Raw genomic sequence first — 27,222 nt, 5'->3', positions numbered from 1 at the left:
CCTCCAATAATATATACCCGACAGGAGCCCATACATTCTCCAGCCTCCAATAATATATACCTGACAGGAGCCCATACATTCTGCTGCCTCCAATAATATATACCTGACAGGAGCCCGTAGATTCTGCTGCCTCCAATAATATATACCTGACAGGAGCCCGTAGATTCTGCTGCCTCCAATAAGATATACCTGACAGGAGCCCATAGATTCTGCTGCCTCCAATAATATATACCTGACAGGAGCCCATACATTCTCCTGCCTCCAATAATATATACCTGACAGGAGCCCATAGATTCTCCTGCCTCCAATAATATATACCTGACAGGAGCCCGTAGATTCTGCTGCCTCCGATAATATATACCTGACAGGAGCCCATACATTCTCCTGCCTCCAATAATATATACCTGACAGGAGCCCATAGATTCTGCTGCCTCCAATAATATATACCTGACGGGAGCCCATACATTCTCCTGCCTCCAATAATATATACCTGACAGGAGCCCATACATTCTCCAGCCTCCAATAATATATACCTGACAGGAGCCCATACATTCTCCTGCCTCCAATAATATATACCTGACAGGAGCCCATACATTCTCCTGCCTCCAATAATATATACCTGACAGGAGCCCATACATTCTGCTGCCTCCAATAATATATACCTGACAGGAGCCCATACATTCTCCTGCCTCCAATAATATATACCTGACAGGAGCCCATACATTCTCCTGCCTTCAATAATATATACCTGACAGGAGTCCATAGATTCTGCTGCCTCCAATAATATATACCTGACAGGAGCCCATACATTCTCCTGCCTCCAATAATATATACCTGACGGGAGCCCATACATTCTCCTGCCTCCAATAATATATACTTGACAGGAGCCCATACATTCTCCTGCCTTCAATAATATATACCTGACAGGAGTCCATAGATTCTGCTGCCTCCAATAATATATATCTGACAGGATCCCATTTATTCTGCTGCCTCCAATAATATATACCTGACAGGAGCCCATAGATTCTGCTGCCTCCAATAATATATACCTGACAGGAGCCCATACATTCTCCTGCCTCCAATAATATATACCTGACAGGAGCCCATACATTCTCCTGCCTCCAATAAAATATACCTGAGAGGAGCCCATACATTCTCCTGCCTCCAATAATATATACCTGACAGGAGCCCATACATTCTCCTGCCTTCAATAATATATACCTGACAGGAGCCCATACATTCTCCTGCCTTCAATAATATATAACTGAGAGGAGCCCATACATTCTGCTGCCTCCAAAAATATATATCTGACAGGAGCCCTTAGATTCTGCTGCCTCCAATAATATATACCTGACAGGAGCCCATAGATTTTGCTGCCTCCATTAATATATACCTGAAAGGAGCCCATACATTCTCCTGCCTCCAATAATATATACCTGACAGGAGCCCATACATTCAGCTGCCTCCAATAATATATACCTGACAGGAGCCGATACATTCTCCTGCCTTCAATAATATATACCTGACAGGAGCCCATACATTCTACTACCTCCAACAATATATACCTGACAGGAGCCCATACATTCTCCTGCCTTCAATAATATATACCTGACAGGAGCCCATACATTCTCCTGCCTTCAATAATATATACCTGACAGGAGCCCATACATTCTGCTGCCTCCAATAATATATACCTGACAGGAGCCCTTAGATTCTGCTGCCTCAAATAATATATACCTGACAGGAGCCCATAGATTCTGCTGCCTCCATTAATATATACCTGAAAGGAGCCCATACCTTCTCCTGCCTCCAATAATATATACCTGACAGGAGCCCATACATTCAGCTGCCTCCAATAATATATACCTGACAGGAGCCCATAGATTCTCCTGCCTCCAATAATATATACCTGACAGGAGCCCATAGATTTTGCTGCCTCCAATAATATATACCTGACAGGAGCCCATACATTCTGCTGCCTCCAATAATATATACCTGACAGGAGCCCATACATTCTGCCTCACCAATAATATATACCTGACAGGAGCCCATACATTCTCCTGCCTCCAATAATATATACCTGACAGGAGCCCATGCATTCTCCTGCCTCCAATAATATATACCTGACAGGAGTCCATATATTCTCCTGCCTCCAATAATATATACCTGACAGGAGCCTATAGATTCTGCTGCCTCCAATAATATATACCTGACAGGAGCCCATACATTCTGCTGGCTCCAATAATATATACCTGACAGGAGTCCATACATTCTGCTGCCTCCAATAATATATACCTGACAGGAGTCCATAGATTCTGCTGCCTCCAATAATATATACCTGACAGGAGCCTATAGATTCTGCTGCCTCCAAGAATATATACCTGACAGGAGCCTATAGATTCTGCTGCCTCCAATAATATATACCTGACAGGAGCCCATACATTCTGCTGGCTCCAATAATATATACCTGACAGGAGCCCATACATTCTCCTGCCTCCAATAATATATACCTGACAGAAGTCCATAGATTCTGCTGCCTCCAATAATATATACCTGACAGGAGCTCATACATTCTGCTGGCTCCAATAATATATACCTGACAGGAGTCCATACATTCTCCTGCCTCCAATAATATATACCTGACAGGAGCCCATACATTCTGCTGGCTCCAATAATATATACCTGACAGGAGCCCATACATTCTGCTGCCTCCAATAATATATACCTGACAGGAGCCCATACATTCTGCTGCCTCCAATAATATATACCTGACAGGAGCCCATAGATTCTGCTGCCTCCAATAAAATATACCTGACAGGAGCCCATACATTCTCCTACCTCCAATAATATATACCTGACAGGAGCCCATACATTCTCCTGCCTCCAATAATATATTCCTGACAGGAGCCCATACATTCTGCTGCCTTCAATCATATATACCTGACAGGAGCCCATACATTCTGCTGCCTCCAATAATATATACCTGACAGGAGCCCATACATTCTGCTGCCTGCAATAATATATACCTGACAAGAGCCCATACATTCTCCTGCCTCCAATAATATATACCTGACAGGAGCCCATAGATTCTGCTGCCTCCAATAATATATACCTGACAGGAGCCCATTCATTCTGCTGCCTTCAATCATATATACCTGACAGGAGCCCATACATTCTCCTGCCTCCAATAATATATACCTGACAGGAGCCCATAGATTCTGCTGCCTCCAATAATATATACCTGACAGGAGCCCATACATTCTCCTGCCTCCAATAATATATACCTGACAGGAGTCCATAGATTCTTCTGCCTCCAATAAAATATATCTGACAGGAACCCATATATTCTCCTGCCTCCAATAATATATACTTGAGAGGAGCCTATACATTCTGCTGCCTCCAATAATATATACCTGACAGGAGCCCATACATTCTGCTGCCTCCAATAATATATACCTGACAGGAGCCCATACATTCTCCTGCCTTCAATAATATACACCTGACAGGAGCCCATACATTCTGCTGCCTCCAATAATATATACCTGACGGGAGCCCATACATTCTCCTGCCTCCAATAATATATACCTGACAGGAGACCATGCATTCTCCTGCCTCCAATAATATATACCTGACAGGAGCCCATACATTCTCCTGCCTCCAATAATATATACCTGACAGGAGCCCATACATTCTGCTGCCTCCAATAATATATACCTGACAGGAGCCCATAGATTCTGCGGCCTCCAATCATATATACCTGACAGGAGCCCATAGATTCTGCAGCCTCCAATAATATATACCTGACAGGAGCCCATACATTCTGCTGCCTCCAATAATATATACCTGACAGGAGCCCATACATTCTGCTGCCTCCAATAATATATACCTGCTAGGAGCCCATACATTCTGCTGCCTCCAATAATATATACCTGACAGGAGCCCATACATTCTGCTGCCTCCAATAATATATACCTGACAGGAGCCCATACATTCTGCTGCCTCCAATAATATATACCTGACAGGAGCCCATACATTCTGCTGCCTCCAATAATATATACCTGACAGGAGCCCATACATTCTGCTGCCTCCAATAATATATACCTGACAGGAGCCCATATATTCTGCTGCCTCCAATAATATATACCTCACAGGAGCCCATACATTCTCCTGCCTCCAATAATATATACCTGACAGGAGCCCATAGATTCTCCTGCCTCCAAAAATATATACCTGACAGGAGTCCATAGATTCTGCTGCCTCCAATAATATATACCTGACAGGAGTCCATAGATTCTGCTGCCTCCAATAAGATATACCTGACAGGAGCCCATAGATTCTGCTGCCTCCAATAATATATACCTGACAGGAGCCCATACATTCTCCTGCCTCCAATAATATATACCTGACAGGAGCCCATAGATTCTCCTGCCTCCAATAATATATACCTGACAGGAGTCCATAGATTCTGCTGCCTCCAATAAGATATACCTGACAGGAGCCCATAGATTCTGCTGCCTCCAATAATATATACCTGACAGGAGCCCGTAGATTCTGCTGCCTCCAATAATATATACCTGACAGGAGCCCATAGATTCTCCTGCCTCCAATAATATATACCTGACAGGAGTCCATAGATTCTGCTGCCTCCAATAATATATACCTGACAGGAGCCCGTAGATTCTGCTGCCTCCAATAATATATACCTGACAGGAGCCCGTAGATTCTGCTGCCTCCAATAAGATATACCTGACAGGAGCCCATAGATTCTGCTGCCTCCAATAATATACACCTGACAGGAGCCCATACATTCTCCTGCCTCCAATAATATATACCTGACAGGAGCCCATAGATTCTCCTGCCTCCAATAATATATACCTGACAGGAGCCCGTAGATTCTGCTGCCTTCGATAATATATACCTGACAGGAGCCCATACATTCTCCTGCCTCCAATAATATATACCCGACAGGAGCCCATACATTCTCCAGCCTCCAATAATATATACCTGACAGGAGCCCATACATTCTGCTGCCTCCAATAATATATACCTGACAGGAGCCCGTAGATTCTGCTGCCTCCAATAATATATACCTGACAGGAGCCCGTAGATTCTGCTGCCTCCAATAAGATATACCTGACAGGAGCCCATAGATTCTGCTGCCTCCAATAATATATACCTGACAGGAGCCCATACATTCTCCTGCCTCCAATAATATATACCTGACAGGAGCCCATACATTCTCCTGCCTCCAATAATATATACCTGACAGGAGCCCATAGATTCTCCTGCCTCCAATAATATATACCTGACAGGAGCCCGTAGATTCTGCTGCCTTCGATAATATATACCTGACAGGAGCCCATACATTCTCCTGCCTCCAATAATATATACCCGACAGGAGCCCATACATTCTCCAGCCTCCAATAATATATACCTGACAGGAGCCCATACATTCTGCTGCCTCCAATAATATATACCTGACAGGAGCCCGTAGATTCTGCTGCCTCCAATAATATATACCTGACAGGAGCCCGTAGATTCTGCTGCCTCCAATAAGATATACCTGACAGGAGCCCATAGATTCTGCTGCCTCCAATAATATATACCTGACAGGAGCCCATACATTCTCCTGCATCCAATAATATATACCTGACAGGAGCCCATAGATTCTCCTGCCTCCAATAATATATACCTGACAGGAGCCCGTAGATTCTGCTGCCTCCGATAATATATACCTGACAGGAGCCCATACATTCTCCTGCCTCCAATAATATATACCTGACAGGAGCCCATAGATTCTGCTGCCTCCAATAATATATACCTGACGGGAGCCCATACATTCTCCTGCCTCCAATAATATATACCTGACAGGAGCCCATACATTCTCCAGCCTCCAATAATATATACCTGACAGGAGCCCATACATTCTCCTGCCTCCAATAATATATACCTGACAGGAGCCCATACATTCTCCTGCCTCCAATAATATATACCTGACAGGAGCCCATACATTCTGCTGCCTCCAATAATATATACCTGACAGGAGCCCATACATTCTCCTGCCTCCAATAATATATACCTGACAGGAGCCCATACATTCTCCTGCCTTCAATAATATATACCTGACAGGAGTCCATAGATTCTGCTGCCTCCAATAATATATACCTGACAGGAGCCCATACATTCTCCTGCCTCCAATAATATATACCTGACGGGAGCCCATACATTCTCCTGCCTCCAATAATATATACTTGACAGGAGCCCATACATTCTCCTGCCTTCAATAATATATACCTGACAGGAGTCCATAGATTCTGCTGCCTCCAATAATATATATCTGACAGGATCCCATTTATTCTGCTGCCTCCAATAATATATACCTGACAGGAGCCCATAGATTCTGCTGCCTCCAATAATATATACCTGACAGGAGCCCATACATTCTCCTGCCTCCAATAATATATACCTGACAGGAGCCCATACATTCTCCTGCCTCCAATAAAATATACCTGAGAGGAGCCCATACATTCTCCTGCCTCCAATAATATATACCTGACAGGAGCCCATACATTCTCCTGCCTTCAATAATATATACCTGACAGGAGCCCATACATTCTCCTGCCTTCAATAATATATAACTGAGAGGAGCCCATACATTCTGCTGCCTCCAAAAATATATATCTGACAGGAGCCCTTAGATTCTGCTGCCTCCAATAATATATACCTGACAGGAGCCCATAGATTTTGCTGCCTCCATTAATATATACCTGAAAGGAGCCCATACATTCTCCTGCCTCCAATAATATATACCTGACAGGAGCCCATACATTCAGCTGCCTCCAATAATATATACCTGACAGGAGCCGATACATTCTCCTGCCTTCAATAATATATACCTGACAGGAGCCCATACATTCTACTACCTCCAACAATATATACCTGACAGGAGCCCATACATTCTCCTGCCTTCAATAATATATACCTGACAGGAGCCCATACATTCTCCTGCCTTCAATAATATATACCTGACAGGAGCCCATACATTCTGCTGCCTCCAATAATATATACCTGACAGGAGCCCTTAGATTCTGCTGCCTCAAATAATATATACCTGACAGGAGCCCATAGATTCTGCTGCCTCCATTAATATATACCTGAAAGGAGCCCATACCTTCTCCTGCCTCCAATAATATATACCTGACAGGAGCCCATACATTCAGCTGCCTCCAATAATATATACCTGACAGGAGCCCATAGATTCTCCTGCCTCCAATAATATATACCTGACAGGAGCCCATAGATTTTGCTGCCTCCAATAATATATACCTGACAGGAGCCCATACATTCTGCTGCCTCCAATAATATATACCTGACAGGAGCCCATACATTCTGCCTCACCAATAATATATACCTGACAGGAGCCCATACATTCTCCTGCCTCCAATAATATATACCTGACAGGAGCCCATGCATTCTCCTGCCTCCAATAATATATACCTGACAGGAGTCCATATATTCTCCTGCCTCCAATAATATATACCTGACAGGAGCCTATAGATTCTGCTGCCTCCAATAATATATACCTGACAGGAGCCCTTACATTCTGCTGGCTCCAATAATATATACCTGACAGGAGTCCATACATTCTGCTGCCTCCAATAATATATACCTGACAGGAGTCCATAGATTCTGCTGCCTCCAATAATATATACCTGACAGGAGCCTATAGATTCTGCTGCCTCCAAGAATATATACCTGACAGGAGCCTATAGATTCTGCTGCCTCCAATAATATATACCTGACAGGAGCCCATACATTCTGCTGGCTCCAATAATATATACCTGACAGGAGCCCATACATTCTCCTGCCTCCAATAATATATACCTGACAGAAGTCCATAGATTCTGCTGCCTCCAATAATATATACCTGACAGGAGCTCATACATTCTGCTGGCTCCAATAATATATACCTGACAGGAGTCCATACATTCTCCTGCCTCCAATAATATATACCTGACAGGAGCCCATACATTCTGCTGGCTCCAATAATATATACCTGACAGGAGCCCATACATTCTACTGCCTCCAATAATATATACCTGACAGGAGCCCATACATTCTGCTGGCTCCAATAATATATACCTGACAGGAGCCCATACATTCTCCTGCCTCCAATAATATATACCTGACAGGAGCCCATAAATTCTCCTGCCTCCAATAATATATACCTGAGTAGAGCCCATACATTCTCCTGACCCCAATAATATATACCTGACAGGAGCCCATAGATTCTGCTGCCTCCAATAATATATACCTGACAGGAGCCCATACATTCTGCTGCTTCCAATAATATATACCTGACAGGAGCCCATACATTCTCCTGCCTCCAATAATATATACCTGACAGGAGTCCATATATTCTCCTGCCTCCAATAATATATACCTGATAGGAGCCCATACATTCTGCTGCCTCCAATAATATATACCTGACAGGAGCCCATACATTCTCCTGCCTCCAATAATATATACCTGACAGGAGCCCATAGATTCTCCTGCCTCCAATAATATATACCTGACAGGAGCCGATACATTCTGCTGGCTCCAATAATATATATCTGACAAGAGTCCATAGATTCTGCTGCCTCCAATAATATATATCTGACAGGAGCCCATACATTCTCCTGCCTCCAATAATATATACCTGACAGGAGCCCATACATTCTGCTGGCTCCAATAATATATATCTGACAGGAGCCCATAGATTCTTCTGCCTCCAATAATATATACCTGACAGGAGCCCATAGATTCTCCTGCCTCCAATAATATATACCTGACAGGAGCCCATAGATTCTGCTCGCTCCAATAATATATACCTGACAAGAGCCCATAGATTCTGCTGCCTCCAATAATATATACCTGACAGGAGCCCATACATTCTCCTGCCTCCAATAATATATACCTGACAGGAGCCCATACATTTTCCTGCCTCCAATAATATATACCTGACAGGAGCCCATACATTCTCCTGCCTCCAATAATATATATCTGACAGGAGCCCATAGATTCTCCTGCCTCCAATAATATATATCTGACAGGAACCCATACATTCTCCTGCCTCCAATAATATACACCTGACAGGAGCCCATACATTCTGCTGCCTCCAATAATATATACCTGACAGGAGCCCATAGATTCTCCTGCCTCCAATAATATATACCTGACAGGAACCCATACATTCTGCTGCCTCCAATAATATATACCTGACAGGAGCCCATACATTCTGCTGCCTCCAATAATATATACCTGACAGGAGCCCATACATTCTCCTGCCTCCAATAATATATACCTGACAGGAGCCCATACATTCTCCTGCCTCCAATAATATATATCTGACAGGAGCCCATACATTCTCCTGCCTCCAATAATATATATCTGACAGGAGCCCATACATTCTCCTGCCTCCAATAATATATACCTGACAGGAGCCCATAGATTCTGCTGCCTCCAATAATATATACCTGACAGGAGCCCATAGATTCTGCTGCCTCCAATAATATATACCTGACAGGAGCCCATACATTCTCCTGCCTCCAATAATATATACCTTACAGGAGCCCATACATTCTCCTGCCTCCAATAATATATACCTGACAGGAGCCCATACATTCTCCTGCCTCCAATAATATATATCTGACAGGAGCCCATAGATTCTCCTGCCTCCAATAATATATATCTGACAGGAACCCATACATTCTCCTGCCTCCAATAATATACACCTGACAGGAGCCCATACATTCTGCTGCCTCCAATAATATATATCTGACAGGAGCCCATAGATTCTCCTGCCTCCAATAATATATACCTGACAGGAACCCATACATTCTCCTGCCTCCAATAATATATACCTGACAGGAACCCATACATTCTCCTGCCTCCAATAATATATATCTGACAGGAGCCCATAGATTCTCCTGCCTCCAATAATATATATCTGACAGGAACCCATACATTCTCCTGCCTCCAATAATATACACCTGACAGGAACCCATACATTCTCCTGCCTTCAATAATATACACCTGACAGGAGCCCATACATTCTGCTGCCTCCAATAATATATACCTGACAGGAGCCCATAGATTCTCCTGCCTCCAATAATATATACCTGACAGGAGCCGATACATTCTGCTGGCTCCAATAATATATATCTGACAGGAGTCCATAGATTCTGCTGCCTCCAATAATATATATCTGACAGGAGCCCATACATTCTCCTGCCTCCAATAATATATACCTGACAGGAGCCCATACATTCTGCTGGCTCCAATAATATATATCTGACAGGAGCCCATAGATTCTTCTGCCTCCAATAATATATACCTGACAGGAGCCCATAGATTCTCCTGCCTCCAATAATATATACCTGACAGGAGCCCATACATTCTCCTGCCTCCAATAATATATACCTGACAGGAGCCCATACATTCTCCTGCCTCCAATAATATATACCTGACAGGAGCCCATAGATTCTCCTGCCTCCAATAATATATATCTGACAGGAACCCATACATTCTCCTGCCTCCAATAATATATACCTGACAGGAGCCCATACATTCTGCTGCCTCCAATAATATATACCTGACAGGAGCCCATAGATTCTCCTGCCTCCAATAATATATACATGACAGGAGCCCATAGATTCTGCTCGCTCCAATAATATATACCTGACAGGAGCCCATAGATTCTGCTCGCTCCAATAATATATACCTGACAGGAGCCCATACATTCTCCTGCCTCCAATAATATATACATGACAGGAGCCCATAGATTCTGCCGCCTCCAATAATATATACCTGACAGGAGCCCATACATTCTCCTGCCTCCAATAATATATACCTGACAGGAGCCCATACATTCTGCTGCCTCCAATAATATATACCTGACAGGAGCCCATAGATTCTGCTCGCTCCAATAATATATACCTGACAGGAGCCCATAGATTCTGCTGCCTCCAATAATATATACCTGACAGGAGCCCATACATTCTCCTGCCTCCAATAATATATACCTGACAGGAGCCCATAGATTCTGCTGCCTCCAATAATATATATCTGACAGGAGCCCATACATTCTCCTGCCTCCAATAATATATACCTGACAGGAGCCCATACATTCTGCTGCCTCCAATAATATATACCTGACAGGAGCCCATACATTCTGCTGCCTCCAATAATATATACCTGACAGGAGCCCATAGATTCTGCTGCCTCCAATAATATATACCTGACAGGAGCCCATAGATTCTCCTGTCTCCAATAATATATATCTGACAGGAACCCATACATTCTGCTGCCTCCAATAATATATACCTGACAGGAGCCCATAGATTCTCCTGCCTCCAATAATAAATATCTGACAGGAGCCCAAACATTCTCCTGCCTCCAATAATATATACCTGACAGGAGCCCATACATTCTGCTGCCTCCAATAATATATACCTGACAGGAGCCCATACATTCTCCTGCCTCCAATAATATATACCTGACAGGAGCCCATAGATTCTGCTGCCTCCAATAATATATACCTGAGAGGAGCCCATAGATTCTCCTGCCTCCAATAATATATACCTGACAGGAGCCCATACATTCTGCTGCCTCCAATAATATATACCTGACAGGAGCCCATACATTCTGCTGCCTCCTATAATATATACCTGACAGGAGCCCATACATTCTGCTGCCTCCAATAATATATACCTGACAGGAGCCCATACATTCTGCTGCCTCCAATAATATATACCTGACAGGAGCCCATAGATTCTGCTGCCTCCAATAATATATACCTGACAGGAGCCCATACATTCTCCTGCCTCCAATAATATATACCTGACAGGAGCCCATAGATTCTGCTGCCTCCAATAATATATACCTGACAGGAGCCCATAGATTCTGCTGCCTCCAATAATATATATCTGACAGGAGCCCATACAATCTCCTGCCTCCAATAATATATACCTGACAGGAGCCCATAGATTCTCCTGCCTCCAATAATATATATCTGACAGGAGCCCATACATTCTCCTGCCTCCAATAATATATACCTGACAGGAGCCCATACATTCTCCTGCCTCCAATAATATATATCTGACAGGAGCCCATACATTCTCCTGCCTCCAATAATATATACCTGACAGGAGCCCATACATTCTGCTGCCTCCAATAATATATACCTGACAGGAGCCCATACATTCTCCTGCCTCCAATAATATATACCTGACAGGAGCCCATAGATTCTGCTGCCTCCAATAATATATACCTGACAGGAGCCCATACATTCTCCTGCCTCCAATAATATATACATGACAGGAGCCCATAGATTCTGCTGCCTCCAATAATATATACCTGACAGGAGCCCATACATTCTGCTGCCTCCAATAATATATACCTGACAGGAGCCCATAGATTCTGCTGCCTCCAATAATATATACCTGACAGGAGCCCATACATTCTGCTGCCTCCAATAATATATACCCAGGGTCGGACTGGGGTGCCTAGGGCCCACCAGGGGAACTGACTCTAGGGGCCCACACTACAGCCCACCAGCTGTGAAGCACTGAGCGGCAGGACTTTGTTCGGACAGTCATTCCGTACTGCCAGAGTCCCTTTAATGGTAACTTGTCACCTTGAAAAACGTTATTTATCTGCAGATATAGGGGTAATCTGCAGGTAAATAGGGTTTAAAGCCTGGTTAGACGGCTTAATGGAAAAGCGTAGGCTACACGGAGAAAATTACGTTTTATTCTCCCTGCCGACACTCGCTTCCTGTTATTGGGTCGGTGCAAGGAGGGAGACATTACAGTCAACGCGAACTACAAAGTGAGCGTGCTGCAATAACGTCTGGCACCTGGATTGTGACACTTCCATGGAGCCCAACCTCAGGCTGAGCTTCATTGAATGACTAACATGGCAGCAGCACCTGGCAACTAGTGCTGAGCGAGCGTGGTCGGATAAGGTGTGATCCCAGCATGCTCGGGTGTTATCCAGGTATCTTGTAGTGCTCTGCTAATATGCTCGAGTCCCCAGGATAGCATGTTTTGCGGCGGTAGGCAGACGCAACACATTTAGGAATTGCCTGTTTGTTAGGTAATCACTGCATGTGTTGCTTCTGTCTACCGCCGCAAAACATGTTACCCCAGGGACTTGAGCATATTAGCAGAGCACTACAAGATACCTGGATAACACCCGAGCATGCTGGGATAACACCTTATCTGACCACGCTCACTCAGCACTACTGGCAACCCACCAGCAACCTGCAACTGCGTCACAGGGGGCTGAAGGGAACAGGTGACTGCATGCACCGGCCATTGTGCTATCTAAATGCCGCTGTCAGTGATTGACAAGGGCACTTAAATACTCAAAACAGCAGCAATCAAGGTGAGCTCTGATCACTGCTGTTACAGGCAGACGCCGGCTATGTAACACAGCCGACATCTGCCTGGTATGGAGCAGGCTCAGCTCCTGAAACAGCTCCATACAAGTACAACCCTATGGTTATGACAAGGTTAGCAAATTTCACTTGTCTGTTCCTAAATGTGGAAAGACAAATGGAATTCCCTAACACATGTGAGCAAGTCCTAATAGATTTAGTAAAGGTGCGCCAAGCATATGAATGTTATTACACACCACAATGGACTCTTACATACACGCATCTTACAAAAATACATATTATTCCAGATACGTAGACACATACAAACACGCAGACATGCACAAACACATCAGTACATGAATACATCATCTGAACCACCATCATTTGTAATGTCAGGTCAGCCCCATATATCTTTGTATCACATGAACCTACAACTCCCAGTATGTAATTAACAATAGAGATACTGTGAGTTGTTATCAGTCATCATCAGACTGCGGACCATACAGGAACCACAGTACTGATGAGACGCAGGCAGGATCACAAATGAACATTTACATCCAGGTATCTTACCCGAGACGCCTTCTCTGATTAGAGTCGTTCTCTCTCTTTTCGTCTCCCTCTTGTCCAGTCTCCATGATGACTTTTCTCATCCACAGCTCGTCTCTGCAGACTTCCATCTTCTCCGGTCTTCTGCAGCACATCCCGACACGATGCCCTTAAAGATAGCAGTGTCATTATAATGCTCCCGAATAAAAATATCTACACTGAGCCCCTGAATAAACCTAACTCTTACAATGCTCCCTGCACAAAACATGACATACACTGTATCCCTCTTATGGTACCTGCTCTCCACACTGTCCTCTCCTTACCATACTGGGCCCCCTCTTCACACTGTCCTCTCCTTACCATACTGGGCCCCCTCTTCACATTGTCCTCTCACACTGTGTCCCCCCTATACTGCCCAGTCTCTATACTGTGCCCCTTCATCACACTCCACCTCCTCAGCATACTGTTCCCTCCTTTCTGTGCCCTCACACTGTTCCCCCCATACTGCCGCATCTCCATACCTTCTCCCACACTACCTAGTCTCTGTGCTGTGTCACCTCACACTTTTCTCCCTCCATACTGTCTCCTCACACTATTTCCCCACTCTCCATACTGTTTCCTCATACATCCCCCTTCCCCATTCTGCTCCTGCACTCATTCCTACCCCTCCTCTAGTTCACCATACTGTTTCTTCACACATCTCCCCATTATGTCTCCTAAAATTTCTCTCCCATCTCTCTCCAAATATAATAAATCTTCGGAAGAGCACACAGACATGCAGAAGCACGCTTACACACACGAAAACAAGCGCACACGGACACATACTAAGGGCTCTTTCACACGTCAGTACATGTGGTGACCGTTTCCACACGTACCAGAGACACTGACACACGTAGACCCATTCACATGAATGCGTATGTGCACATGTCAGTGTGTTTCCACTTTCCACAGATCATGTGGTGTCCGTGGGCAAAACACGCTGACATGTCTGTTTTTTACCTGCTGTCCAGACCGCGAAATGTCCCGCACACTGATGACAGTTAGCACGCGGTGCTTGGGAAGAGCGCTGAGAACTGCCCTCATCATAGATCCCTGAAGGTGCTGCAATCAGCACCAGCAGGGTCAATGATGAGAGTAATAGTCTATACAAGCTGTGTCCAACTGTAAAAAGAATAAAATAAAAAAATCCTTATACTAACCTCTACTAAGTGTCACCCGCTGTAAGCCGTGCAAGCTCTCACGCCGAGGAGAATGTCTCCTGCAGCGAGTGGGCTCCGGAGCTGCGCTCAACAAGCGGTGCCCTGTGATTCAATAAGCGCAGCTCTGGAGCAAGCTCGCTGCAGGAGTCATTCTCCTCGGCGTGAGCGCTCGCACGGATTTCAGCAGGTGACACTTAGGAGAGGTGAGTATAAGGATTTTTTTATTTTATTATTTTTACAGTTGGACACGGACACGGTGGGAGTAGACTACTACTCTCATCATTGACCCCGCTGCTGCTGATCACAGCGCCTGCAGGGATCTATGATGAGGGCAGCGCTCAGCACCCGGCTCTTGGGAACAGCGCTAACTGTATACTGATTCCCAAGCGCCAGTATGAGTCACTTGGATGACACACAGGTGGACACGGATATTTCCAGTCCCGTAAATATCAGGACATGTGAAAGAGCCCTAATATACACACGCAGATACACATACTCACAGAAATGGGGACACGTACACACACAGGCAAGCACACACAGAAATGCACAGACACACTCAGACAATCACACACACAAAAATGCAGACACGCAGGGAAGCACACACATATGTGAAGACACCTAAACACACAGGCATATAGACACACACACGCATACACACAGGCATATACACACACACACAGGCATATACACACACACACTGTACACACACACACACACACACAAACACTGTACACACACAGGCATACACACAGACACACACTGTACACACACAGGCATATATACACACACACAGGCATATACACACTGTACGCACACAGGCATATACACACACTGTACACACACAGGAATATACACACACTGTACACACACACAGTCATATACACACACTGTACACACAGGCATATAAACACACACTGTACACACAGGCATATACACACACACTGTACACACAGGCATATACACACACTGTACACACAGGCATATACACACACGCATATACACACACTGTACACACAGGCATATACACACACTGTACACACAGGCATATACACACACACATATACACACACTGTACACACAGGAATATACACACACTGTACACACAGGCATATACACACACAGTACACACAGGCATATACACACAGGCATATACACACACTGTACACGCACAGGCATATACACACACTGTACACGCACAGGCATATACACACACTGTACACGCACAGGCATATACTGTACACAGGCATATACACACACTGTACACACAGGCATATACACACACTGTACACACAGGCATATATACACATTGCACACACAGGCATATATACACACTGTACACACAGGCATATACACATGTGACACCCCAGGGGTCTGGTTGCCACAGTAACGTAATGTTATGTCTGAGAGCAGGTGGGAGGTCCTTTAGTCAGGAATCCTGTGCATGCCACACCTCCTGCCCAGTCTTGGGAGGGGAAGAACTTCCCCTATATAAACCTGGGGCTGAGGCAGGGTGAGTGAGTAGAAGAAGAGAAGAAGTAGAGACAGCATAGGAAGAAACAGCAGTTACAAGGAGTCAGGGGCTGGCAGCTGCAGAGTTCGCCCTGACTAAGAAGACTTTTTACCGGACCCGGAGTCCGAGGCTGTGGGGACTAATTCCTGCCCAGCAGCAGAATCCGTCAGGCAGGGGATTTCAGGTCCTCTGGCCCAGAAGCCCGAAGGCACGGTCACACGCGTGGGACCAGCACCGCCATCGTGGAGCGGAAGCCATTAGAAGGCCCCGAGTCACCGGCCATACGGGTGAGCACCACACGGTACACTCAGGGACGTGGGCTACTTACATCAGCTCCTAGCAAGGTAGCCAGAAGAGTACAGTCAGTTTGGGAGGCCTACAACTACGCCTGGCCAGGGGAGATCCCATCTGCTCAAGGACTGACCAGGCCCCATCCGCTAGCAAGTACTCCGGGAGGGTCTTTTGTTGTTACCAGTAAAGACCCTGAACTACACCGTACCGTCTCTGAGTGGTTCCTGCTACCCCCATCATCCACGTCGGCTGCCCTGAGGCCATACCCCTCCCGTTGGGGGTTATACTATCACGCTGCACAATCCCACCATCGGCCTCAGCGGTCTGCCCTGCAGCAGCAGCCCCCTGGCTGCACTCAACGGGTGGCGTAGTCATCAACCATTTACTACTAATGGACTGCCGTCTAGTTTGACTCCCTGGGCACGGACCGGGTCACCGCCACGAGACTACAACCCTCCACAGATCCGGCTCCGGGTAAGCTCCCGCATGCGCAGCGCAGCGCGACACAGGCCCAGGGGTGCGTCAACTTTGGCGTAGTCGGCAGGATTTCGTGCCCGCAACCACCGGGTACTGCGTGCCTGAAAAGCAAAGACTGTTCAAACTTACCAGTGGTGAAGATTCCCGCTATCCGTGGAGGTTTCCCGCCATCCGGCGCCATCTTCTACCTTCTTCCCGCCATCCGCGAAGTTTTCCCGCCATCCGGCGCCATCTTCGACCTTCTTCCCGCCATCCGTGGAGTTTTCCCGCCATTGGACGCCATCTTGAGGACGCCGCGCGGGAAGAAGAGGGGCGTGGACTCCGAAAGCGCGCGAGAACTGAAGCCCCGCCTCACGTCCGGACGTTGCGTAAGGTCCTGGAAGGAGCCCAGCAGACGCCGATGTCACAGGAGCGCGACGGAAGGTCCTCAACCCTGACGATCCACTGCGGAGCCGCGGCCTACGGAAGAGGATCATCGCAAGGTAGGCCACGGTCCACTAGGGGGGAGGAAGATGTCGGATACGGAGGAGAGCTTCACTGCCTCAACCCCCGCCAGCGCTACCGCTGCTGCAGTTATGCCCTTCACCATGCCCTATATCCCGGGAGCAGCTTGGCTACCCCAGTACTCAGGGGAGTCACATACCCTGCATGACTTTAGAGAAAAGCTGGATAGCCTCTTCCAGGTGTACCCCCTCACAGAAGAGCAAAAAGTGAGCATCCTGGTGGCCCAACTAACCGGGGCAGCCAAAAGAGAAGTAAAATCTTGGCCACCTGGGAGGAGGACTGTCGCAGAGATACTAACCCGGCTGAGGGACACCTTCGATACCCGCACCTCAGTCGAGATCAAGCTTAGATTCTACGGGTGCAAGCAGCGAGCGCATGAGAGTATAAGGGACTATGCACTAAACCTACAAGAGGCCCTGAGGGCCATAAAGCAGACCGACCCTGATGGGGTGGGAAACGAGGACAGGCTGTTGACTGAACAATTTATAGAGGGTTTATATTGCAATGCCCACCGAACCCAGTTGCGGGCAATGGCCTTACAGGATCCCCATCTGGACTTTGCACAGTTCAAGGATAGAGCTATCCGGGTGCTCCGAGAACCAGCACCGGGTGGCGTTGTGACCCACAGGCGCCCAGCTATCACTTACCACCAGGAGGCGGCGCCCTTGTCGACAGGGCCTGTGGGAGCTCATGCGCAGGCTTTGGACAATGACCCGGCTCCAGACCTACACCATCAGGTCCAAGAGCTAGTTAAGAGCGTTGCTGCGCTAACCCGAACTGTGCAGTCTTTACAGGTTTCCACCCCAGGGAAGATCCAGCTGGCATCCGGACCGGAGGACATCCCGTGGCGTCGACCAAGGAGGACCCCACCAGCCAGAGGAAGACCCAGTGACCGATACAGCGAGGACGGACGACCCATCTGCCGCCGCTGCAATCAACCCGGACATATGGAAAGGTACTGTTCTTTAAACGGGCACAACCTGGGGTAGAGGGCCAACCCCCAGGAAAAAGATCACCAGGCCCATCGAACTGGCGCGACAGATATGTGGGAGGACGTCCAGTCTTGCCTGTGGTACTGGATGGCATTCCCATGAGTGCCCTACTGGATACCGGGTCACAGGTCACCACCATCCCGTACGTGCTCTTCAAGCAGTACTGGAATGACTCGGATATTACCCGCTACCCTGACGACGACTTGAGTATCATCGCCAGCAATGGCCAGCCCGTGCCACAGATCGGATTTAAAGAGGTGACCCTCAAAATCGGTAGAGTCGAACTGGCCGCACAGGGACTGATCATTGTAGATATTGATAAACATGAGAGTCACCCAAAAATAACTCTAGGAACTAACGTAATTGAAAATTGTCTTGCAGAGGTGATTTTCCTTTTACAGCAGGTTGCCAAGAACGCCAGCTCCGGCGAGCAGCGGGTGCTCCAGAAAGAGATCCGGGCACTGATGCAACGGCAACAAGTGGAACTCTCCGGCGGTGAGATTGGTAGCGTAAGAATGTGTGACCCTTTTCCTATTGCCATGCCCCCAAAAAGTGAAATGATGATTTGGTGCCGGGCAGCTATTGGTCTGAGAGGTAGAGATTACCAGGCAATGGTAGAACCAGTTTACTCAGACAGTAGGCCCACCATTTTGACAGCACGGGGGGTGGTCAATGTACGCCATGGGAGGGTGCCCGTTCGCATAATAAATATCGGGGAGAGGGAAGTGTACCTGCCCCGGTATGCCACGCTAGCCAAATTATATACCACTAATCAAAATTCTATACAATCTGTGGGACCCTTGCCTCCATCTCACCCGGAGGAAGGTAACGGCTCTAAGAAAGACGTGGAGGACTGGTGTCAGCAACTACATCTGGGTACTGACTCCACTCCCTCACATCAGAAACAAGGAGTCTATCGGGTGGTTCAAGAGTATGAGAGAGTGTTTAGTAAACACCCGTTAGACTTCGGGCGAGTCAAGGGGGTAGAACACCGCATCCCCACGGGAGATCATCCTCCCATAAAAGAGAGGTATCGACCCGTACCCCCTGCACATTACCAACACGCCAAGGGGATGCTTAGAGACATGAAGGAGGCTGGGGTAATCCGGGATAGCTGTAGCCCCTGGGCAGCCCCACTAGTTTTAGTCAAAAAGAAAGACAACACCATGAGGATGTGTGTAGATTACCGGAAAATCAACCGTATCACACACAAGGATGCGTACCCCTTACCAAGGATAGAGGAGTCATTGGCTGCTTTAAGATCTGCTAACTTCTTCTCTACCTTGGATCTCACTAGCGGGTACTGGCAGGTTCCTGTAGCAGAGGCGGACCGGGAGAAGACCGCATTCACCACCCCGATGGGACTTAGCGAGTTCACCTGCATGCCGTTCGGACTCTGCAACGCCCCAGGAACCTTCCAACGATTAATGGAGTGCTGTCTGGGCCACAGAAACTTCGAGACGGTCCTGTTGTACCTGGACGATGTCATCGTATACTCCAAAACTTATGAGGACCACCTGAAACACCTGGCGGAGGTGTTCGAAGCTCTGGCGAGTTACGGCCTAAAGGTGAAACCCTCCAAGTGTCACCTCCTGAAACCAAAGGTGCAATACCTGGGACACGTGGTGAGCGCTGACGGAGTGGCTCCCGACCCCGATAAGATCACCGCAATTAAGGGATGGCCAAGCCCCTCCAGCGTAAAAGAAGTGCGGCAGTTCCTAGGGTTGGTAGGCTACTACCGAAGGTTTATTCCCGGTTTCACCAAAAAGGCAGCACCTATGCAGGACCTCCTGATAGGCCAGTCCCGGAAGGCCAAGAACCAGAAGCCGCCCTTCAAATGGGAAAAGCTAGAAGAAGAGTCCTTCCGCCAGCTGAAGATGGCCCTCACGGGGGATGAAATCTTGGCGTACCCGGACTATAGCCAGCCCTTCATCCTCTACACCGACGCCAGTAACATCGGGCTAGGAGCCGTACTGTCCCAGATTCAGCAGGGGAGAGAACGAGTAATCTCCTATGCCAGCCGAAAACTGCGACCCACCGAAAGGAACCCCGAAAATTACAGCTCATTTAAGCTAGAGTTCCTGGCCGTGGTATGGGCAGTCACCGAGCGCTTTAGGCATTACCTCGCTTCTTCCCGGTTCACCGTATACACGGATAACAACCCGTTGACACACCTGGACACGGCAAGACTCGGTGCCCTGGAGCAGAGGTGGATGGCCCGTCTGTCCAACTACGAGTTCACAATCAAATACCGGGCAGGACGCTCCAATACTAACGCGGACGCCCTGTCCAGGATGCCCAACCTGCCGGACGAAGGAGAAGATCCGGAGGGACTGGAAGAAGTTGAACTCCCTGCGTTCCACCGTCATGGGACTATCCAGTATTCCCACCGGGTAAGGGGTAAGCAGGCTGCTACGTTGAACCCCTTACCCCACTACAACTGGGCGGAAACGCAAGACAGCGACCCTGCCGTCCGACTGGTGAAGGAGATGCTGACTCGGCCGGAGGCTCGCCTTGAACCAGACGCTCCGGAGGAAGCCAAACAACTATGGGCGGAGAAGAGTCGACTATTCCTTTACAAGGGGAAGTTGTGCCGCAGAATGGTCAACTCCCGGACGCATGAACTACTCTGGCAAGTAGTGGTGCCCCGAAGAGACGCAGCCATGGTGATGGAGGCATACCACGACGGAGCTGGACACTTCGGGTGGAAAAAGCTGGAGTTCCTGCTGCGCGAGCGGTTCCACTGGGTAGGCATGAGGGGAACCATCGAGAAGTGGTGCAGAGACTGTGGCCCGTGCAATCTGAGAAGGAAGGACCGGGCCAGCCAGAAGACTCCCCTGCAGTCCATCGTCACCCGGCAACCGTTGGAACTGGTAGCCTTGGATCATGTAAAACTGACCCCAAGCAGAAGTGGCTACGTCTACGCGTTAACCATCGTGGATCATTACTCCCGGTTCTTGGTTGTCGTCCCCGTCAAGGACTTAACGGCTCAAACAGCAGCTAGGGCCTTCCAGCAGCACTTCTGTCGTCCACACGGGTACCCGGACCAAGTGCTGACGGACCAGGGACCTGCCTTTGAAGCGGAGGTCTTCCAGGAATTCTGCAATCTGTATGGCTGCCGGAAGATAAGGACGACACCCTACCATCCGCAAACTAATGGACTTTGTGAAAAAATGAACCAGGTGGTAATGGATCTTCTAAAAACATTGCCCCTGGAAGAACGCAGTCTGTGGCCTGAGAAGTTGCCCGATCTGGTGGACCTATACAACCACATCCCGGTAGGTTCCACCAACTGTACCCCGGCTTACCTAATGAGGGCGAGACCTGGTAAGTTACCTGTTGACCTGGAAATGGGAGTCCTGACACCTGAGGACACTTCACCAGAAACAGACTGGGACACAGAGAGGCAGCAGCAGTACCGGAGAGTACAGGAGAGCGTGGAGCGAAGTCTCTGTCAGGCTAGGGAAAGACAAGAGAAGACTTACAACCAGTATGCTCCCGCTGTTCCCCTGGTACCCGGAGAGCAGGTCTTGAAGAGGAAAAGACGGCTCCACAAGTTGGATGACCAGTGGGAGAAGGACCCGTACACCGTACTGCCCTCAAGCCACGAGAACCCGAAGGTCTGTACCATCAGTAAAGACGGAGGGGAAACCACAGCCATTGTATCCCGGGACCACCTGAAGAAGTGTCCCGAACAACTGAGGAACCCTGAAGAGGAACAAGAAGACCATCGACCCGTGGGAGAAAGGGAAGATATGGTTAGTACCGTGCTCGGGGACTTCCCTCGGTCTTGGACTCAAGTCAATGGTGCAGTTGTGGTACCCGTACTCACCTTCCTCCAACCATCATCCCAAGAACCTACGGAGCAACGGGTAGAGCTGGAAGAACAGCCGGTCCAGGAGGCAGAAGACTCCACACAAGTAGAACAGGAGAATCAACCCTCTGCTTATAGTGAGCCTGCCGTACCCCTAGTGAGACAAAGAGCCGGTAGACAGCTGCCCAGTTTACCCTTGACAGCTCCTACACCCTGTAGTTCAGGGCCAGACAGTCAGCTCCGTAGGTCCACTAGGGCCACTAGAGGCCAGTTACCCGCACGTTGGAGGATCTAAATGTTTAAGCTATTTTATAATGTTTACCTGTCTATAGTTGCTTGTGTGTAATTTTGTATTTCTAGTTGTTTTTAGGAATCCTTGGTGGATTTACCGGGAATCCTTGTATATAGTTGGAGCGTAACCCAGGATGGACTAAAGACTGTCAAGGACTCGGGGTAGAACAGACCCCTACCTGGTTACGTCTCCCTGTGTTGGTGAAATGGACACCTTGCTTTCTTCAGAGACTGCACCCGGTTGCGGACACGCCGTAACCATCTTTATGTGTTTTCTTATTGTATTATTAATGTTTTGCCTTGTTATGTTTTCTAAATGTGTTTAGTCCCGGAGTACTAAATTTTACTAGGGGGGAATGTGACACCCCAGGGGTCTGGTTGCCACAGTAACGTAATGTTATGTCTGAGAGCAGGTGGGAGGTCCTTTAGTCAGGGATCCTGTGCATGCCACACCTCCTGCCCAGTCTTGGGAGGGGAAGAACTTCCCCTATATAAACCTGGGGCTGAGGCAGGGTGAGTGAGTAGAAGAAGAGAAGAAGTAGAGACAGCATAGGAAGAAACAGCAGTTACAAGGAGTCAGGGGCTGGCAGCTGCAGAGTTCGCCCTGACTAAGAAGACTTTTTACCGGACCCGGAGTCCGAGGCTGTGGGGACTAATTCCTGCCCAGCAGCAGAATCCGTCAGGCAGGGGATTTCAGGTCCTCTGGCCCAGAAGCCCGAAGGCACGGTCACGCGCGTGGGACCAGCACCGCCATCGTGGAGCGGAAGCCATTAGAAGGCCCCGAGTCACCGGCCATACGGGTGAGCACCACACGGTACACTCAGGGACGTGGGCTACTTACATCAGCTCCTAGCAAGGTAGCCAGAAGAGTACAGTCAGTTTGGGAGGCCTACAACTACGCCTGGCCAGGGGAGATCCCATCTGCTCAAGGACTGACCAGGCCCCATCCGCTAGCAAGTACTCCGGGAGGGTCTTTTGTTGTTACCAGTAAAGACCCTGAACTACACCGTACCGTCTCTGAGTGGTTCCTGCTACCCCCATCATCCACGTCGGCTGCCCTGAGGCCATACCCCTCCCGTTGGGGGTTATACTATCACGCTGCACAATCCCACCATCGGCCTCAGCGGTCTGCCCTGCAGCAGCAGCCCCCTGGCTGCACTCAACGGGTGGCGTAGTCATCAACCATTTACTACTAATGGACTGCCGTCTAGTTTGACTCCCTGGGCACGGACCGGGTCACCGCCACGAGACTACAACCCTCCACAGATCCGGCTCCGGGTAAGCTCCCGCATGCGCAGCGCAGCGCGACACAGGCCCAGGGGCGCGTCACACACACTGTACACACAGGCATATACACACACTGTACACACACACAGGAATATACACACACTGTACAAGCACAGGCATATACACACACTGTACACACAGGAATATACACACACTGTACACACACACAGGAATATACACACACTGTACACACAGGCATATACACACTGTACACACAGGCATATCCACACACTGTACACACAGGAATATACACACACTGTACACACACACAGGAATATACACACACTGTACACACAGGCATATACACACTGTACACACAGGCATATACACACACTGTACACACAGGCATATACACACACTGTACACACAGGCATATACACACACTGTACACACAGGAATATACACACAGGCATATACACACACTGTACACACACACAGGCATATACACACACTGTACACACAGGCATATACACACAGGCATATACACACACTGTACACGCACAGGCATATACACACACACTGTACACGCACAGGCATATACACACACTGTACACACAGGCATATACACACACTGTACACACAGGCATATACACACACTGTACACACAGGCATATATACACACTGTACACACAGGAATATACACACACTGTACACACACACAGGAATATACACACACTGTACACGCACAGGCATATACACACACTGTACACACAGGCATATACACACACTGTACACACAGGCATATACACACACTGTACACACAGGAATATACACACACTGTACACACACACAGGAATATACACACACTGTACACGCACAGGCATATACACACACTGTACGCACAGGCATATACACACACTGTACACACAGGCATATATACACACTGTACACACAGGCATATATACACACTGTACACACAGGAATATACACACACTGTACACACACACAGGAATATACACACACTGTACACGCACAGGCATATACACACACTGTACACACAGGCAAATACACACACTGTACACACAGGCATATACACACACTGTACACACAGGAATATACACACACTGTACACACACACAGGAATATACACACACTATACACACACTGTACACACAGGCATATACACACTGTACACACAGGCATATACACACACACAGGAATATACACACACTGTACACACAGGCATATACACACTGTACACACAGGCATATACACACACTGTACACAGGCATATACACACACTGTACACACAGGCATATACACACAGGCATATACACACACTGTACACGCACAGGCATATACACACACTGTACACGCACAGGCATATACACACACTGTACACACAGGCATATACACACACTGTACACACACACAGGAATATACACACACTGTACACACAGGCATATACACACTGTACACACACTGTACACACAGGAATATACACACACTGTACACGCACAGGCATATACACACACTGTACACACAGGCATATACACACACTGTACACACACACAGGAATATACACACACTGTACACACAGGCATATACACACTGTACACACACTGTAAACACAGGCATATACACACTGTACACACAGGCATATACACACACTGTACACACAGGCATATACACACACTGTACACACACTGTAAACACAGGCATATACACACTGTACACACAGGCATATACACACACTGTACACACAGGAATATACACACAGGCATATACACACACTGTACACACACAGGCATATACACACACTGTATACACACACATGCAGGCAGCATATACATAAAAATCCATACAAACACACAAATATTACAGTACCTTGGCTTGTCTCCAGCCCACAGACACGCTCCTAATGTGGGAGACTGCAGTGCAGGGCGCGCTGTGACGTCACTTTTAGCAGACGTGCGGCCCTGTCTGCTGAGTGTGACGCTGCAGTGCAGCCCCTGCTCTCCTGCTCCCAGACCCCTCCCACTACTGTCCTGGGCATCGCGTCGGTGAAAAAGCGTGTGCGCGCCCTTAAAGGGCCCACGACCACTTTTTTTTTTTAAATTCTCCTGTTCTCTCTGCAAGTGGCCCGGGGCCCACCGGGAAATTTCCCGGCGCCCCGCCAGGCCAGACCGAGCCTGTATATACCTGACAGGAGCCCATAGATTCTGCTGCCTCCAATAATATATACCTGACAGGAGCCCATAGATTCTCCTGCCCCCAATAATAAATACCTGACAGGAGCCCATATATTCTCCTGCCTCCAATAATATATACCTGAGAGGAGCCCATATATTCTCCTGCCTCCAATAATATATACCTGAGAGGAGCCCATATATTCTCCTGCCTCCAATAATATATACCTGAGAGGAGCCCATACATTCTCCTGCCTCCAATAATATATACCTGACAGGAGCCCATACATTCTCCTGCCTCCAATAATATATACCTGACAGAGTCCATATATTCTGCTGCCTCCAATAATATATACCTGACAGGAGCCCATACATTCTGCTGCCTCCAATAATATATAACTGACAGGAGCCCATAGATTCTCCTGCCTCCAATAATATATACCTGACAGGAGCCCATACATTCTGCTGCCTCCAATAATATATACCTGACAGGAGCCCATACATTCTCCTGCCTCCAATAATATATACCTGACAGGAGCCCATACATTCTGCTGCCTCCAATAATATATACCTGACAGGAGCCCATACATTCTGCTGCCTCCAATAATATATAACTGACAGGAGCCCATACATTCTGCTGCCTCCAATAATATATACCTGACAGGAGCCCATACATTCTGCTGCCTCCAATAATATATACCTGACAGGAGCCCATACATTCTCCTGCCTCCAATAATATATACCTGACAGGAGCCCATA

At 47.7% G+C, this 27,222-nt stretch overlaps 1 long non-coding RNA gene across 1 annotated transcript in view; it reads right to left on the bottom strand.

Annotated features, from left to right (window-relative positions):
• The window catches only part of LOC141172950 (uncharacterized), a 387,477-nt gene extending 361,164 nt beyond the window's left edge, over nucleotides 1–26,313 (bottom strand). Inside the window, exons 1-2 of the long non-coding RNA XR_012252558.1 lie at nucleotides 26,162–26,313; nucleotides 13,994–14,138 (exon numbers count right to left, since the gene is read on the bottom strand). This is a non-coding gene — a long non-coding RNA (uncharacterized lncRNA). The remainder of the gene's footprint in view (nucleotides 1–13,993; nucleotides 14,139–26,161) is intronic.
• Nucleotides 26,314–27,222: the final 909 nt, after the last annotated feature.

The sequence above is a fragment of the Phyllobates terribilis genome, unplaced genomic scaffold, assembly GCF_046119375.1.
Source record: "Phyllobates terribilis strain yellow unplaced genomic scaffold, ASM4611937v1 Scaffold_1__5_contigs__length_1240528914, whole genome shotgun sequence".
Lineage (NCBI taxonomy): Eukaryota > Metazoa > Chordata > Amphibia > Anura > Dendrobatidae > Phyllobates > Phyllobates terribilis.
Note: the sequence above shows the minus strand (reverse complement) of the source record. Positions and strands in the feature narration are given on the sequence as shown.